This window comes from Hylobates moloch, unplaced genomic scaffold (assembly GCF_009828535.3).
Source record: "Hylobates moloch isolate HMO894 unplaced genomic scaffold, HMol_V3 SCAFFOLD_13, whole genome shotgun sequence".
In the NCBI taxonomy this organism is placed as follows: Eukaryota; Metazoa; Chordata; class Mammalia; order Primates; family Hylobatidae; genus Hylobates; species Hylobates moloch.
In genome coordinates, this window is record NW_026652288.1 from 91,539,987 (window position 1) to 91,557,053 (window position 17,067).

Genomic DNA, 17,067 nt, shown 5'->3' on the forward strand with positions numbered 1-17,067 from the left:
GCTTGTTTTGCATGAGTGTTATTACAATCTTCATTTTTTGTTACTTTTTCACTTATGTTATTGTATAAATCTAATAATCATTTTTGATAGCTACATAATATTTCATTGAGTGATTTGTACTACCAGTTACTCAACATTCCATTATTGCTGAACTTTAGTATTTTCAAATTTTGGAAACATTTTCTGAATAAGTTATTTTTCTGTTTATATTAAGGCTATCATATAACCTATATCATAGGGTTAATTTCTAAAGTTGAAAGGACTCTTTGAAAAACAATGTTGTCAAATTCTCTCTTGTCAATAATACCAGGGCACTCAATGTACTGCATTCTTGACATCTTGGAAGAATCATTAAAAAAGCAAAAACACAAAACCAAAAAACAAATTAAAAATGTTGATTGATAGGCAACAATAAGCTTCCTGTTTTATGCTTTTCCTGGTCGCTAAATAATTTATGTATTTGTTAAAGCATATTTACTGAGCACCTCTTGGTCTTGTGATATATTAGTGGGCCGCATAGGTAAGTGATGATATATCTGTTTCCTAATTCTATTCGATTGTTTTTTCAGACAGGACATTTTAAATATCACTATTATAGTATGTGGGAGGAAGATGATTAGAAGGCAGAAAGATTTCAGGGAAACCAAGTTCAGATACTATCTTAATAGAATGGCTAGATAAGTATTCAGTGACCAAACAATTTTAAAAAGGGAAAAGTGGGTGCACAAAACATAGGATCACAAACTCTTATGAGTTATCTCAATGTTCTGGTGGAATTTCCTTATAATGACATTATTAAAAGTCTCCATCCCAGGCTATTGGATTTAATAAGAACTTTGTAGATGCATGTGAGAGACTTTCAGCTCACGTTTTCATGTATTTCTTTCTCTTCCTATCTTTTAATACTGTGGCTGTTGGGTAGTGGTGTTGTATAGCTTCACGTTTGGATCCCATTTTCAAGTAGGAGTGATGTGGTTGTGGTGAGACATGTTGAAATTTGAGTTGTGGTGGCGTAATAATAGACCTAAGATAGCTTCATCTCATGGTTCCCTAGGGTAGAAGGGGAGAGGTGGTCATCCATCCTCCCACTACTTGCAACAGTGCAAACATCATATAACCAGATAGTTTGGTTCTAGAGTATGGCTGTCACACAGCCAAGGGCTGTTTGAAAGTGGGTGTATGGTCACACAATTGATTCCTGTCATTTTAGAGAATGGATTATATTGAAACCAACCATAGTCTATGTTTCTGCAGATCATTATCTGAGACAAACATAGCTTGCAAAAGAAAATATTTGTTCATTCAGAGGTCATGCATGCTAGGTTATTTAGCTCAGTACTCACCACAAAGTAAGTGATCAATAAATATTTGTTACTTTTGTCATTTTTATTTTTATTATTATTAAATTTGCTGAAGTGTGATTATTTTTGCTCTTCGTATTCCAAAGGCATCCAGAAGTGAAAGGGAAAAAGGAATAGCATCAGAGATGAAAGAGAAGGAAGGATCAAGGGGGGAGCTATTTTTAATACTGGGCTGCTGCTCTGAAGTGCATAGGAAGAAATAAGAAGAATAAAGAGACGGATGATGAGGGCAGAGGAGAGATCAATGGTTAACTGTGTAGAGTTGTGGGAGCAGGTAGAGGGTCCTGGACAGGAAGAACAGTTCAGTGGAAAACTAAAGAAATGTTAGCAAGCCAGGGCTCTGAAATCATGGTGAAATTTAGCTTGCCTTAGGCTAAGCACTATTCTGCTTCTAAAGCCATGAGGTATGGAAGGCCATACTCGCTCTCTATTGCATGCCAGGTTGTGCAAGGATTTGCAGTTGAAAGCAAATTGCCTTATTACTAGAGAGAAATTAAAGACTGGAGTGAGCTTGGGAATGACAGGTTGATAAGCAATTATTTTGTTTCCTTGAAAGCAAGATTACTGGCTAAATGTTGAAATTTCAGTTAACTAACCGCACAGTGGGCCGCATGGCTTGTTATGCGTAAGAAGCAAATGGAAAGGTCCAACCATGATTGTGATCCTGGTCTGACAAGGTGGCAAAGACCAAATGGACTCCTTTTATGCTGAGCGCTTCCTGGAAGGAAAAGGCTGATGATTTCTCTGTCCTCCACTGAGAAGTTTCCTTAATTTTGTCTGAGCCCCTAAGGAGGGAGGGGCAACATCTAACTGGTTTGTGGGCATACAAGTTGATAGGGGCCTACAAAGAGGATTGGCAGGCATAGTCTCCACAGACCAAATTGTGTCTCAGCCAATACAGAGCACTACCAAGTCACTGCGTGCATGGCTGTGTCAGTGTCTGCTACAGGAAGGGACTCCATGGTGGGCTCAGAACTGGGGCATTGCCAACCATCCACGTGGCTCGAAGCAAGTCCCTTCACCCTGCAGGGGTCCAGCTTTATCCATCTGTAAGGTAAGGGCACTGGACAAAGAGCCCTCTGGGTGCTAAGAGTCATGACCTAACTATACCTGTAGTAGATGGGCCTTGAGGAATGTTGGGCCCACAGAAATGCTGGCTGAAATGGGAGGAATAAGGTAATTTCCAATTGTATTTTCTCTGGCCCAGAGAAATTTTATAACCTTTTCCTTGCTTCTGTGTTGTAGCCTATTAGATAGTTTCAATTAGTTCTTCCCTATTGTACAGTAATTGTTTATCTGTCTCGACTGTGAGCTATTCAAGAACAGGGACACAATTTTTCTTGTAACTTATTTAGTTTTGAAGAAGTAGTATATTTACATGATTCAGAAGGTACAAAAGGGAATACGGTAAAGTCTTCTTCCCTCAGCAACCCATTTCCCCTTCCTATTGGCAATCAAAGTTATTGTCTTGTGTATACTTGCAGTTGTTTTATGCATGCACAGACAAAAATATATGTACTGTATTCACCTTCCTCCTGTTCCCAATACCTTTTGTGGACAAATACTAGTTAGTATATGTACTTGTTCTGCATTTTCTGCTTTCTGCTTAATGCTATATAGTGAAGATATTTTTACATATTATAAATGAATTACCTCAGTCTTTTTTATAGCTGCATGGTATTCCATTTTGTGTATATGTCACAATTTATTTAAAACAGTCTCAATTTGATATTTAGGTTGTTTTTAATCTTGTGATATTATAAATAATACTGTAATAAATAATCTTATGATTTTGCAGGAGTGTGTGTGTGTGTGTGTGTGTGTGTGTGTGTGTGAAAATTTCTAGTAGTAGAATTTTTGGGTCGGGTATATATGCATTTTCAATTCTAATAGATATTGTCAAATTGCTTTTTATAGAAGTTGCCTCAGTTGACAGTCTTACCAGTAAAATTCAGAGTGCCTGTTTTTCTACACTTTCATTAACATAATTGTGTATCTTGACGGGAACCTGAACTCTTGCAGGGGCTTGGGTTCTTTGATTAGGAAGATCAGCCAAATCTATCCACTTGCGATCAGTACATGTTCTCCAGCACTGCTGCCTCTTATCCTCCTACCTCCTACTTGCGGCAAGGGGGAGGAGGAGGGTGGGGGAGAGAGAGAGAGAGAGAGAGATTTTGTGCTAATGAGACAAGTGGCAGATAAGTTCCTAAAATGTGATTTGGGAAATGCCAGTGGGGTCTCTCCTTCACAGATACTTATCCCATCAATTTAATTTGATTTTTTAAAAATTCCACATTTGAATTCATTCCTTTGCTTGAGATTTTGTCTCTTATCAAAACATAACTGATTAAGTCTTATCAGTCATTTGCACCCTACTGTGAATTATTTCCACCATAAGCAGTTTTGCTGTGCAGGAAGTCAGGGAGAAAGATGGGAAGGAAAAGATTCTGAAAAGGGAGATGAGAGAATATTCAAATGTCACCTACTTAACAATTTTAGCTACGTCTACTGTCTCATTAGAGACATCTCTCTAAAACCAATTTTGGTCATGTCATTTTCCTGCTTAATGTGTTTCCACGACCCTCACCACTTTTAGGATCAAAGATACATTTAGCATGGCATGCAAGGCCTTTCACAGTCTGGTTTCTGTGGACCATTATAGCTTCTTCTCTTTTAGTCTTGGCCCTTTAAACCACAGTTACAGTTAGCTTCTTGCTACCTCTGAAGTGAATGATTACCCTGTGTATCCTTTACCACCTTTCCTAATTTGAACTCTGAAGGCCATTCTGAGGGCTTCCTAAAACATTTGTGCCTACTTCCATCCAGGCAGAACTTCTTCAGCATCATAATTTCTCTTAAATTAATTGTTGTTAGTTTAATTCCTATCTCTTAATAGACTATAAGCCTCTAGTAGGTAGGAAGTCTTTTTGTTTTTGTCAAATCTTTTTTTTCCCACAGGTTATCGGGGTACAAGGTAGTGTTTGGTTACAGTAGTGAGATTTTTAGTGGTGATTTGTGAGATTTTGGTGCACCCATCACCAGAGTAGTATAGACTGCACCCTATTTGTAATCTTGTATCCCTTGCCCCCTCTATTAGTCCGTTTTCATACTCCCAAGACATACCTGAGACTGGAAATAAAAAGAGGTTTAATTGGACTTACAGTTCCACATGGATGGAGAGGCCTCAGAATCATGGCGGGAGGCAAAAGGTACTTCTTACATGGCAGCGGCAAGAGAAAAATGAAGAAGATGCATAAGCAGAAACCTCCGATAAAACCGTCAGATCTTATGAGACTTATTCACTACCACGAGAACAGTATGGGGGAACCGCCCCCATGATTCAAATTATCTCCCACTGGGTCCCTCCCACAACATGTGGGAATTATGGGAGTACAATTCAAGATGAGATTTGGGTGGGGACACAGAGTCAAACCATGTCACCCCCCTCCCAACCTTCCTCCCAAGTCTCCAAAGTCCATTGTATCATTCTTATGCCTTTGTGTCCTCATAGCTTAGCTCCCACATATCAGTGAGAATATACAATGTCTGGTTTTCCATTCCTGAGTTATTTCAGTTAGAATAATAGTCTCCAATCTCATCCAGGTCACTGCAAATGCCATTAGTTCGTTCCTTTTTTATGGCTGAGTAGTATTCCACTGTAAATATATACCACAGTTTCTTTATCCACTCATTGATTGATGGGCATTTGGGTTGGTTCCACGATTCTGCAATTGCAAATTGTGCTACTGTAAGCATGTGTGTGCAAGTATCTTTTTTTGTATAAAGACTTCTTTTCTTCTGGGTAGACATCCAGTAGTGAGATTGCTGGATCAAATGGTAGTTCTACTTTTAGTTCTTTATGTTCTTTCTTTGAATTTTTCTTTCTTTTAGTTCATTGTGGTTTCGATTTGCATTTCCCTGATCATTAGTTATGTTGAGCATTTTTTCATATGTTTGTTGGCCATTTGTATATCTTCTTTTGAGAATTGTCAATAGCTGTGACATAATTAAACTAAAGAGGTTTCTGCAACAAAAGAAACAGTCAGCAGAGTACACAAACAACCCACAGAGTGGGAGAAAATGTTCATAATCTATACATCCAACAAAGGACTAATATCCAGAATCTACAAGGAACTCAAACAAATCAGCAAGAAAAAAAAATCCCATCAAAAATTGGGCTAAGGACATGAATAGACAATTCTCAAAAGAACAGCCTTCATCCCTAGATCTTCCCTCTGACAGAGCCTACCCAAATGAGAAGGAACCAGAAAACTAACTCTGGTAATATGATAAAACAAGGCTCTTCAACACCCCCCAAAAAATCGCACTAGTTCTCAGCAATGGATCCAAGCCAAGAAGAAATCCCTGATTTACCTGAAAAAGAATTGAGGAGGTTAGTTCTTAAGCTAATCAGGGAGGCACCAGAGAAAGGCGAAGCCCGGTACAAAGAAATCCAAAACACAATACAAGAAGTGAAGGGAGAAATAGTCAAGGAAATACACAGCATAAAGGAAAAACAATCAAAACTTCAGAAACAATGGACACACTTATAGAAAGGCAAAATGATCTGGAAAGTCTCAAAAATAGAATTGCACAAGTAGAAGAAATAAATTCAGAGCTCGAAGACAAGGGACCAGTCCATGTCACAACTCTTTAACCATCTTTTTCCGAATATTACTTCCTGTGATCTTTTGAAAGTTGATGGATAGTTCAGCAGACTAAGCTCAAATTGATTTGGCTTTCAGTTGAAACGAGGCAAGCTAAAGAACAGAATATCTTCAATTAGCAATATCATGGTTTATATAAACCCAACAAGGCCTCATATCATTTTGGTACTAGGATAATGTTTTTCTTAATGTCATAATATTAGTAAAATTGATCTGTAATGGTGTGTGTGTGTGTGTGTGTGTGTCTGTGTGTGTGATTTATGTAACTTGAGTGTTGGCTAGGATAGCTGCTGAAGTTTATAGCAATATCAGGGTAGGATTAAATTGGTATGTAGTCCAGACTGCCCAGTTTTGAATCCTGGCTTCATAACTAGCTTTATGACTCTTGATGCACAACAAGACATTCTTTGATCTCCTCAGAGGATTGGTTTCAGGATCCCTAGCAGATACCAAAATCCACAGATACTCAAGCTCCTTACAGAAAATGATGTAGTATTTGCATATAACCTATGCACATGCTCCGTATACTTTAAATCATCTATAGATTACTCATTATACCAAATATAATGTAAAATATAATTATTATACCATATTGTTTATTATTTGTATTGTTTTTGAACATTGTATTGTTATTTATTTATATTTTTTCAAATATTTTCAATCCATGGTTGGTTGAATCCTTAGATGTGGTACCCACGGATACAGAGGGCCCACTGAACTTAACATTTCTGTCACTTGCGTTATCTTCTGTAAATGGCCTGAAGATAATAGTAAGACCTTCATGGAATTTTTTGAGGATGAAGTGAGTTAATATATGTAAAGTGCTTTCACCAGAACTTGGCACATAGTAAATGCCCAATATATGTTAGCCACTGTACATGATACTGGGAGCAGATGAGAAATAGTGGTGTTTATGCATCCTGGGTTGGGGTTTGGTGTGGAGAATATGTGCCTGCTCTTGGCCTTTTCTCACATTATCAGAAAAGGCTAGAGAGGGAGTAGCTAGATTAGGGTGCTGTAGGTGTCCGTTATAGAAGAGCAGCCCCTGGGGAATAAACACAAGCTATGGAAGGAAGCTTGACCAGGCAGCTGAGTAGGTTTCATGATAGTTAGAGTAGGTGTATATGGATCAGCATTAAAATGGTCAGGTCCCAGGTGCTGGTGCTACCATTTTGAGGCTGAGGTTCTTAGTGGAAACTGACAAGACAGGGCAGATTCTAGGGCCTGTAGAAACTCTGCAACTCATGTCTCAGACAAAGGGCTAGTTCTGTTCTCCATAAAGAACTCTATAAGACAATTAAATAAGCCCACCACTCTATTAAAAGAGAGCAAAAAATAGAAATAAACAGTTTGCAGAAAAATAAGTAGAAATGGCTTTTACGCACATGAAAAGCCACTCAGCCCCACTCATAAAAGAAAAAATGTGAATTACAACTACAGTAAGATTCCATTTTTCACCTATCAGATTGGCAACGTAAGAGTTTGATAATACTGAGAAATGGCTCTCTGCCAATTGGCGCAACTTTTACAGAAAGACATTTGTTAATATCTATCCAAATTAAAAATGCATATGCCTTTTCACCTAGCAGTTCCACAGGTAGCAAAATATCCCACATATATATTCTCAAATATGTGAAATGAAAACTTTATTCATTTAAGCATTGTTTGTAATAGCAAAGTTTTCAGAACGTCCTGAGAGCCCACCAATAGGACTGGCTAAATAAATAAGTTTGCATCAATTTAATGCAACTGTAAATAAGAACAAAGAAGTACTGTGTAGATATGAACTCCATGATTTTTTGCTTTTTTTAAAAAAGCAAAGTGCAGAAAAACATGTCTAGTGGGCTACTTACTACTTGTGTTTAAAAAGGGAAAACAGGCTATATACATACTTATCATCTTATGTATATGCATATGCATAAATAGGTGATACAGATTATCTGTTATCTGAAATGCTTGAGACCAGAAGTGTTTTGGATTTAGATTTTTTTGGATTTTGGAATATTTGCATTATGTTTACTGGTGGAGTATCCCTAATTTGAAAATCTTGGCCGGGTGCGGTGGCTCACGCTTGTAATCCCAGCACTTTGGGAGGCCGAGGCGGGCGGATCACGAGGTCAGGAGATCGAGACCACGGTGAAACCCCGTCTCTACTAAAAATACAAAAAATTAGCCGGGCGTGGTGGCGGGCGCCTGTAGTCCCAGCTACTCGGAGAGGCTGAGGCAGGAGAATGGCGTGAACCCGGGAGGCGGAGCTTGCAGTGAGCCGAGATTGCGCCACTGCACTCCAGCCTGGGCGATAGAGCGAGACTCCGTCTCAAAAAAAAAAAAAAAAAAAGAAAATCTTAAATCCAGAATAGTCCAATGAGCATTTCCTTTGAGGGTCCTGTCAGGGCTCAAAACGTTTCAGATTTTGGCATTTTGAATTCTGGATATTCAAATATGGGATGCTCAACCTGTACATTATTTGCCTGTGGGGAGGAAATTTGGGGGAAAAGTGAGAGAGAAACTTTCCACTTCATACCATTTAGTAGTGCTTGAATTTTGAATTGTATAAATTCATTACCTATTCAACCTTTTAAAATAGAAATATTGCATCCTGCTCTCTAATATAACCATGGAATTTAATGTGAAAAGTGTGTTTTGAAATACTGATGAATGCAATTAATCATATACCACCCTACTCCTGTTCCTTTTGATATCCAACAATATTTGAATAAATCTGATGCCCCAGGAAGACACTAAGGGCTTATCCTCTAGCTCCTTACATCTTGGTGTCCAGATCAAGTACTGCTGAACATGCACTTACCACAGTGTGAGATGGTTTTAGTGGCATGAGTAAGGCTTTGGAGGAGGCAGAGCTGAGCATAAATCCTGTTTATATTATTGTTGGCTACATTAACTTGATTGGGTTGCCTAATCTCTCTATACCTTGATTTCTTGATCCGTAAAATGTAAATAATAACTATTCAGTGCTTTATCATGAAGTTGACCTTCACTCCCCTGATATGCCATGGGATTTCAAGTTGATTTAAGGATGAAACTCATTAATAAACAGCTTTCTGCATTAGTGTCCCAGCTTTGCCTCTGTTAGAGCCATGGTAAAGCTGACCGAACTTACCTCTTGCCCCTTGTTTCACTAAGTCCCTTGTGAATGACTCCAACCCACTGTTTTCTGGTTCCTGCTGCCTCTCTGAAGTTGGTCTCCATTTCTTCCTGGTCAGTCAATTCTCTTTCTAAGGTATCTCAACTTAGCACTAAGAATGTGCTTCTTACCCTCTTTCCTATCCAAAGCCTCTGGAGGTCTTTTAGATAGCTGTTTTCTCACGGTTGAGAGAAAGGGAATTCCTTTCCCAATGGGATTTGGGGGCCAATCTATTGTGTCTGGATTCCCAGGGACATGGTGGCAGTCACACTTATCTTGGAAGGATTTGTGCCAGGGGTGCAGGGGTAGGTTAGACTCTTCTGTCTTCCCTTCCTCTAACTGCAGCTCCTACTTACCTGTGGCAACTTTCAGATGTCTATGCTAACTGTTCATCAGAGTTTGGCTTGGTGTAATTTACAATCAGATGTACATAAAATGTGTTTGTGTCTTGCAAACTGTTTACTTAAGCAACTACTAGGACCTGTTACCACGTGACATCAAAGGCTCTGAGGTAGTTGTTTTACAGTCAGTCCAAAAAATGATCGAAGGTTTGGGTTTATATGTGTTCATGTACTTTAATGGGAGAGAAATTTGCATATGGCTAATACATTGGTTGCTATGATGAGATAGAATGCTTTTTGAAAAAGTTTCCCTTTAAAGTCAAACATTAATCACTTTCAAGGTGGAGGGAAAGCAGGAGTGAGACAAACCCAGACTGTGGTAGGCTAGATTTCCCACAGATATTATTGCTGCTTCTGTCTCTACAGCCGAACATAACAGCTGGTGAGTAGGGAGAAACTGGAGAAAGATCTTTTCTTGCCTTTAATCCAGTATGCTGTTTTCTTGTGCCCGCTTTACTGTAATTCTCGGTGGCCATGGGACAAAAGCTGTTGACTGATACATGCAATTACCTCCTCTAATATTGCTCTCAACTGTCGGGCCTGACTGACAAAAGTGGATGAGGTTTAGTTAAGGTCTGGGAAAACACTCTTAATAAAAGACATTCCCATCTCTGTGATCACACCCTACCTCAGACCTTTTCATCTGTTTTCTAGAAAGATAAGGTCTGGTGATGGAAAGTTAAAATGTGGTGCTGAACTTGGACATTAGCAACACCACCATTTACCTCAAAAAAATTCTCCACAGTGGTGTGTGTGTGTGTGTGTGTGGGCACAGTTTGCACTTGCAATGATGGAAATCAGTTTGGATCGTTGGGCAGAGTTTCCCCAGAAAGAATAAGAGGCTATTTTAGAATGTTAAACCAGATCCTTATTGGTTTCAGCCCTCAACTGATTATTTTGTAGGCAAAAGAAAGCCTGAGGAGGCTTTCCCCTCTGAGTTTTTCTGTGGATTGCTGGACTCTGAGGCCCTTATTCCTGTTGCAGGAGGTATGGAGCAAAACTGTGTTGAATGAACTGTAGATGGAAATTCTCTCCTTCCCACCCAGGAGCTGTTGCAGATTGCAGACTCCCAGAATGCCACACTGAGAAGAGGAGGGCTAACATTCTACAGCAGAATCCCTGGGGCAGCCCCTGCTGAAGGAGGGGGCATCTGTTGAGAATCTCACCACCGCCCCCACCCCGCCCAGCCTTCAATTTAAAGGAATTTCTGGTTCACGTAGAATGCAAACAACATCACATAAGTGAGGACGACGCCCTATTTACAAGTGTGGTTTGGAAGACTGAAGTGGAAACCTTGGGAAGGTGTTCTTATAAAAACAAAAAACTGTGTGGGTTGGGTTGTGTGCCTGCCTTTTGAAAGGCCTGCTGGTCGTTCTGAATGCAGACTGCTGGCCATGGTGCAGATGGAAACCAATTCTTTAGAAAGGCTGGGCAGCACTTGGCAGAGCCTTCTCCCTGACTCCTTTGATTTGTGTGCGTGTGTGGGGAGGGGGTTGGGACTGAAGAGGTTGCAGTTTATTCACACACCCAGAAGGGAGCTAATCCAGGTCAGAAGGAAGTCTGCTCCCTTATCAACAGTTAGGTAGCTTTTCCTATCAGTTTTCCCTTGTGTTGGCACTCAATTTTCATAATACAATATGTAATGTGATGAGGCCTACCCATTATTAATAGTAGCAATAGCATGGCAAGGTTATTCCTATGCAGTTTTCTTAAAGAACAAAGGGCCAATCTACTGATGAAGTGAAATTACCTATGATTTTAGAACCAGGACAAAACAAATTATTCTCTTTCAAGTATCTGCAGCCTCTACTTAAAAAAGGCTTCTCTTAGTGATAAGCCCACCTTCCACCTCCACCCTTTCCTCCTTCGTATGGAGACTATACATCAAGGTAACACCTGTTTGCTTTCTGTAGGGGTCTCAGAGTATGTCAGCTGGGGTCAGACAGGAACAGGAGTCTGACTCAACACACATTTATTGCACTCCTGCTTCATCCCAAGAAATGCACCAAAATCTGGGACTGTGTAACACAGCAAAGGAAAAGTCTCATCTCCGGGAAGCCCCCTTGTCTAGGAAGAGAAACTGAATATCAGCATAAGGTGGTGAAAAGCTATGAAGGAGGTGAGTGCCACGAGTCCATGGAGGAAGGATTCTAGCCTGGACAGGTGAGGAATGGCTTTCTGGAAGAAGCAGATGCCCCAGCTGAACTTTAAAGTGCCCATGTGAAATGAACTGTCTGTATCTTCAATCAGCAAATGGAGTTGGTGGCCACTGTTTAATTCTGGAATGGGGAAGTGTAAAGGTGTGGTGTGTGTGTTTACCCCTACTTAGGGATTCAAAACAGACAGTAAAGAACAAAAGTCTAGCCCTTTGAGCATTCTCCATGGGACATTTGAGGTCTAGCTGGCCCCAGAGAAAGGGAGACAGAGGCAAGGTCATATCCATTTGAGAAAATCAAAGTGTCTGCTCCAATTGAGTCTGGTGTCCTTATTCCTGGAATAGCCATCCCTACTGCTCTGGTGCTGATTTACCTCCTGCAGTTCAGTGCTTCCTGGAAGGTAGGCTGGGCTTTTTAACAAAGTGACTCCTTACTTGGCATGTTTTACCCATACACAGAGGCCACTGCAGTATGTGCAAGAAACAACAAAAAATTAAATGAGACTCAATGCCTTCCTTAGGGATCTAAAACCCCAGTAACAGAGATAAACAGGTAAACAGATAATGGCACGATGGTGTGATTCTATAGCAACAGGAATAGGGCACTGCAGGGCCACTGAAGGAAAAGGTGATGACCTGGCTTGGATTCAGTGATAAAAAGGGGCTTACCTCCTTTCTCTGTTTCTGCTAATAGCCAGTGATTACCCCATGCTTTTCCCATGTCGGGCATAGCTATAAGCACTTTGGACATAGCGGCACATTTAATCATCACGCAACAATAAGAGGAAGCTGAGGCAGACAGAAGTGCCCAAAGTCACATACTTGAAGCCAGGACTTGAACCTGGGCTATCCGGCTCCTGAATCCATGCCTTTCACTAATAATGACTTACCCTCCAATGGGGAGCAAGCTCCATTCTGGCCTTTCTTTAGCGAAGGCAACTGCCTGAGCTCATGGTCTGATCTGGCTTCTGGGAAAGAGAAAGCAGGGGAAACGTCTAGAGATGGCATACTGGGAGAAGAAATTTCTTGCTGTGGAATCCTGCCCTTATCTCCCACCCCACCATACACAATCCCACGTGCACTTACACCTACACGCTGTATACACACGAACATTTTTTCCCCTACTCCCATGGGCCCCAACTCTGCCTTTTCATCAAAATCACCCAGAGTTTTAAATAAAATGCTGATACTGAGGCTTGTTCCTAAATTATAATCTTGGGCATCTAAATTTTTTGATTAAAAAAATTGACATGCATGCTTAAAGTAAAAATTTAGACAATACAGCAAAGAATGTGTTTGTACCCCTCCCACCTAGCCCTTAGTTCTTCCCAAAGGCAAATACTTAACCGTTCTTTGTGATCCTTCCAGAAAACAATATATGCATATATTCATCTTTTTTTCTTTCTTTGTCTGTAGGTGATTGTGGTGAATAGTCATGAGAATCTGGGAACTGGCTCCTGCTCTGTCTATCTTGGAGATGCATCTTTTGTGAGAGGCCAGGGCAGGAATAGGGAGGCTTAGGCAATGGGGAGTTTCTGAGTAGATAAAGCAGATGGCAGAGCAAAGGGACAGAGCGTGGAGAGAGGCTACTCCCTGTAGCAACCTGCTTAAGAGTGAGAGGAAAGCAAGGCATGGCTATGAGCATGTGCAGTCTCAGCTACTTGGGAAGCTGAGGCTGGGGGATCACTTGAGCCCAGGAGTTCAAGACCAGTCTAGGCAACATAGTGAGACCATGTTTCTTTAAAAAAAAAAAAAAAGAGAGAGAGAGAGAGAGAAAGGAAAAGGTGACAATTCCTCCAATACACATCAAGTACATAAGAGCTAACAAGGACACGGTGGCAGAAAATAGTCAGAATTGAGCAAGCATCAGTGAGGAAATGCTTCCCAGAGGAGACTTGAGCAGTCTCAAAATTGAAAAGAAAGAGTGTTTGGTGTAGAAAGAATGGCATGAGATGTGAAAGCTCATTCATCCATTTATTCCAGGTATATCTTTTTCTTCAGTACTTTGGGAGGCAATAGGTGTAATAGCAAGAACATTCAGGTTAGTGTGAGTCTGCCATATGTATGAGAGTTGAATACACATTAGGTGTGGTGACTATCATATGGGAGGCACTTCAAGGTGAAGGAGACACGTCCTCACATTTGGTCTTTGGGAAGCTAAGCAGGCAGAAACCCAAGTGCAAAGTGGCCAGTGTTTTCCTAATGCTAGATAAGTACATGATGTGTTGGAAGGGTGGAGTAGAACTAGAAACTCCTGGAATTTCTTTTAAGAACGAATGCAGGACCTCATTAGCCTGAGTCTTTAAATAAGTCATACATTTTTGGTCACGACATTCTGGAAGGGGGACAAAAAGATCTGTCACAGACAAAATTTAGAGATATTTAAGGCTTTGTTGACTTTGGCAAATGCTTGGTTATAGTTCTGTGGTCTGTTTGTTTTCTAGAGTCTCCATGAATTGCAAGGGAAAACAAGTGGTACACCGGCATTTCTATTTGATAACCCATTCTCTTTGGAATTCAGGTTGGAAATCAAAGGCTTACTTGAGTTTTAATGCTTTCAGGACTTGAAATTCTTTTCTATCTTCCCAATAATATATTAACATTTTCTGAAGACAACATATATCTGGAAAACAACACTATTTACTCAAATAATTTTTTTTGAAAAATGGACCAAAAAAAAAAAAAAAAAAAGAAAAACTGACAAAAACCTTTTCATGTTGTATCTCAGACTAGCCCAGGTTGTGTTCCAAAATTTTTTTGCTGAATGGTCGTTTCTGCAATTGAAAGGCCCATGATTTTTTTTTTCATGGCACCATTTTGCTTTTTAAAATTTCTACTGTGTGCCAGGTATGGTTTTGGCATTGCATCCTTGCAGGAGCACTGCAAGGGAATGATTGTGCTGTTATCTTCATTTTACAGATGAGGAAAATGAAAGCAACAAAAAGTTTCATATCTTACCTAAGGTCTTCTTGTTCTGATAAGTGATCAAGCTGGTATTTGAACTTGGGTGACTCAACATGAAGGTCAAGCATCTCATTTTACAGATGAGCCAACTGAAGTCCCAAGGTCACTCACCTCATTGGTTACAGATCTTGGAGCCCAGGGACTCTTAATTCAGGACCAGTATGCTTTGCATGACATGCAGGATATATCTGAGGCACAAACTGTGCTTTGTTCTCTTTTCTTCCCAGTGCATCCTGCATACAGTCTCCCTACCCCCTTCCCCCATGAATCCATGTTTGTGGTTTCCCGGGAGCTACAGATGATGGTCCCAGACTCTGTCCATCCTGATCTTTGGCATGGACCCCTAAATCCAGCCAAATGCAGCACCCACAGTCCCTTGCATGAACAAGATATGGGCTTTTCTATCTCTGCCATTATTCACCATTTACTGTGGTTGGCATGCCTTCTTCTTGCCAGTTCCAGAGTTCAGGGTGCCACTATTCTTTCAGATGCATCACACATGCTACTTCTTTTATAAAACTCACAGAGTCTCAGAGTTGCATGAGATTTGTCACTCTTGTTGAGAGAAAGAGGACAGAGTGGAGAAGAAAAGGGAAGAGAGAAAATGAGTGGAATTCATGGCCCTAGATATGAAGCTTGGAGATGACTGAAGTGATAGATGACTCCAAGGATAATCAATAGCCATGAGAGTTATGGCTTATTGAATGCTTACTATTTCTTGGGAGAGTGCAATGTTATCATCTCCTTAAATTCTCACTGCAAGTCGTCAGGTTTCTGCAGCTGGGATTTAAGCCCAATTCTGCCTGAAGTCAAAACTTGTGTTCTCTTTCACTGTTGCCTCCTAAGACAATTGGTTGTGAGGTAGAAAAAGAACTGGATAATCCTCAAAATGGAAAACTAGAAAGATGAAACAAAATGGTCATGGATTGAGACAATACAGTGAGAGACACTGGAATTGGAAGAAATGAGGCATGAAGCCAGAGTGGAGGCTCCCTTAGGACACCGCTTTTGGCTTCTGGAGCCTTTATTACAATGAGGCAGCTCGGGACTTATTGACATCTGAGTGCCAGGAATCATACTGTCATGGTGCTTCTCATGGCTTTTGCATCTTGCTTTGTGTTATAGGGCTTTGGGTTCACAAGCTCTCTGAAGGAGCTGATTGTGAAGGCAAGGACTGTGTCTATGCCTTTTTTAAGGAGACACATAGTTTGTCTTAACCAAGTGGACACATGAGAGGCACAGAGAGTTGTGCACCTCAGTCTGCCCAAGGATATGGAGTGGGGGCTTTATGGAGACCTGAGGATCCCAGGCAGAGAAAAGAGACAAAGTGAGGGAACACTTGAGGCAAATGGCAGGGCACATGCTTAGGGAGGAAAGCTTGGAAAGGCATAGGCGGAGTGTTTAAGGATGCGCCCAGCATGTAATCTAGAGAAAGCAGTCAGAGGAAACGAGACTGGAGAGGCAGCTCGAGGCAGGGCACAGATGTGAAAGTCACTCGCACCCCCTCTCATCGTATGACTCCAGGCAGTCCTCCAACCCACCCACTCGAGCTCCCTGCCTTCTGACAGGTTTCCTTATTTCTGAGCCTCTTGTAACAGGCCCAGGATACCCTTCCGTGCTCATGTAAAGAATTCCACTCATCTTTCAAGGCATTTTAAACAGAAGTCCTGTGTGAGGCCTGCCTTGAGACACTCACTCAATTTACTTTCTTCAGAAGTGTCTTTTCTACTTCTCTGTTCTAGCACAGCCACAATGTTTTGTCTGTTTTCCCTACTATTGTGAGGGCTTCTTCCACAAGAAGAATTTTGTCTTCTCTTTGCACCCCTAACGCCAGCACATAGTAAGCGCTCGGCACATTTGATAATGGAATGGCTCTGGTTTTACATTCCTGTATTTTTCAGGCAGATAGTGAGTAGTCAGCGGGGACTCATGCATGACTCTGGGAAAAGTAGAGGGTAATTTTTTTATTTGCTTTTCGAGGGCTGATCAGGGCTACTTATTTTTATGGCAGGCCAGCATCCTGCTCACCCCGACTCCCTCCAGCTTCTGGTACCTACATATCCAGGCTATGTTAATTTCCCTGCATTTTTTCCTCTTTGTCACTTTTTTTTTTTTTCTTCAATGAGCATAGCAATCTCTCAGGAGTTTGATTATATTGCAAGATGAATAGGATATTTGAATTATGCTATTTAAATGAGTCATCTCAACCCTAGTGTAATTGTTCACCCCCTGTCACACTAAACGTGACCTACATTTTTAAAAGAGTGCTTTTGGCCTGAATAGAGGACTGCTGAAATTGCTGGGTTCCAGTTCTCAGCAATTTATCATTTGTTATCACAGACTGTGTCTTTTGTTTCACATCTGGGCAGATGTG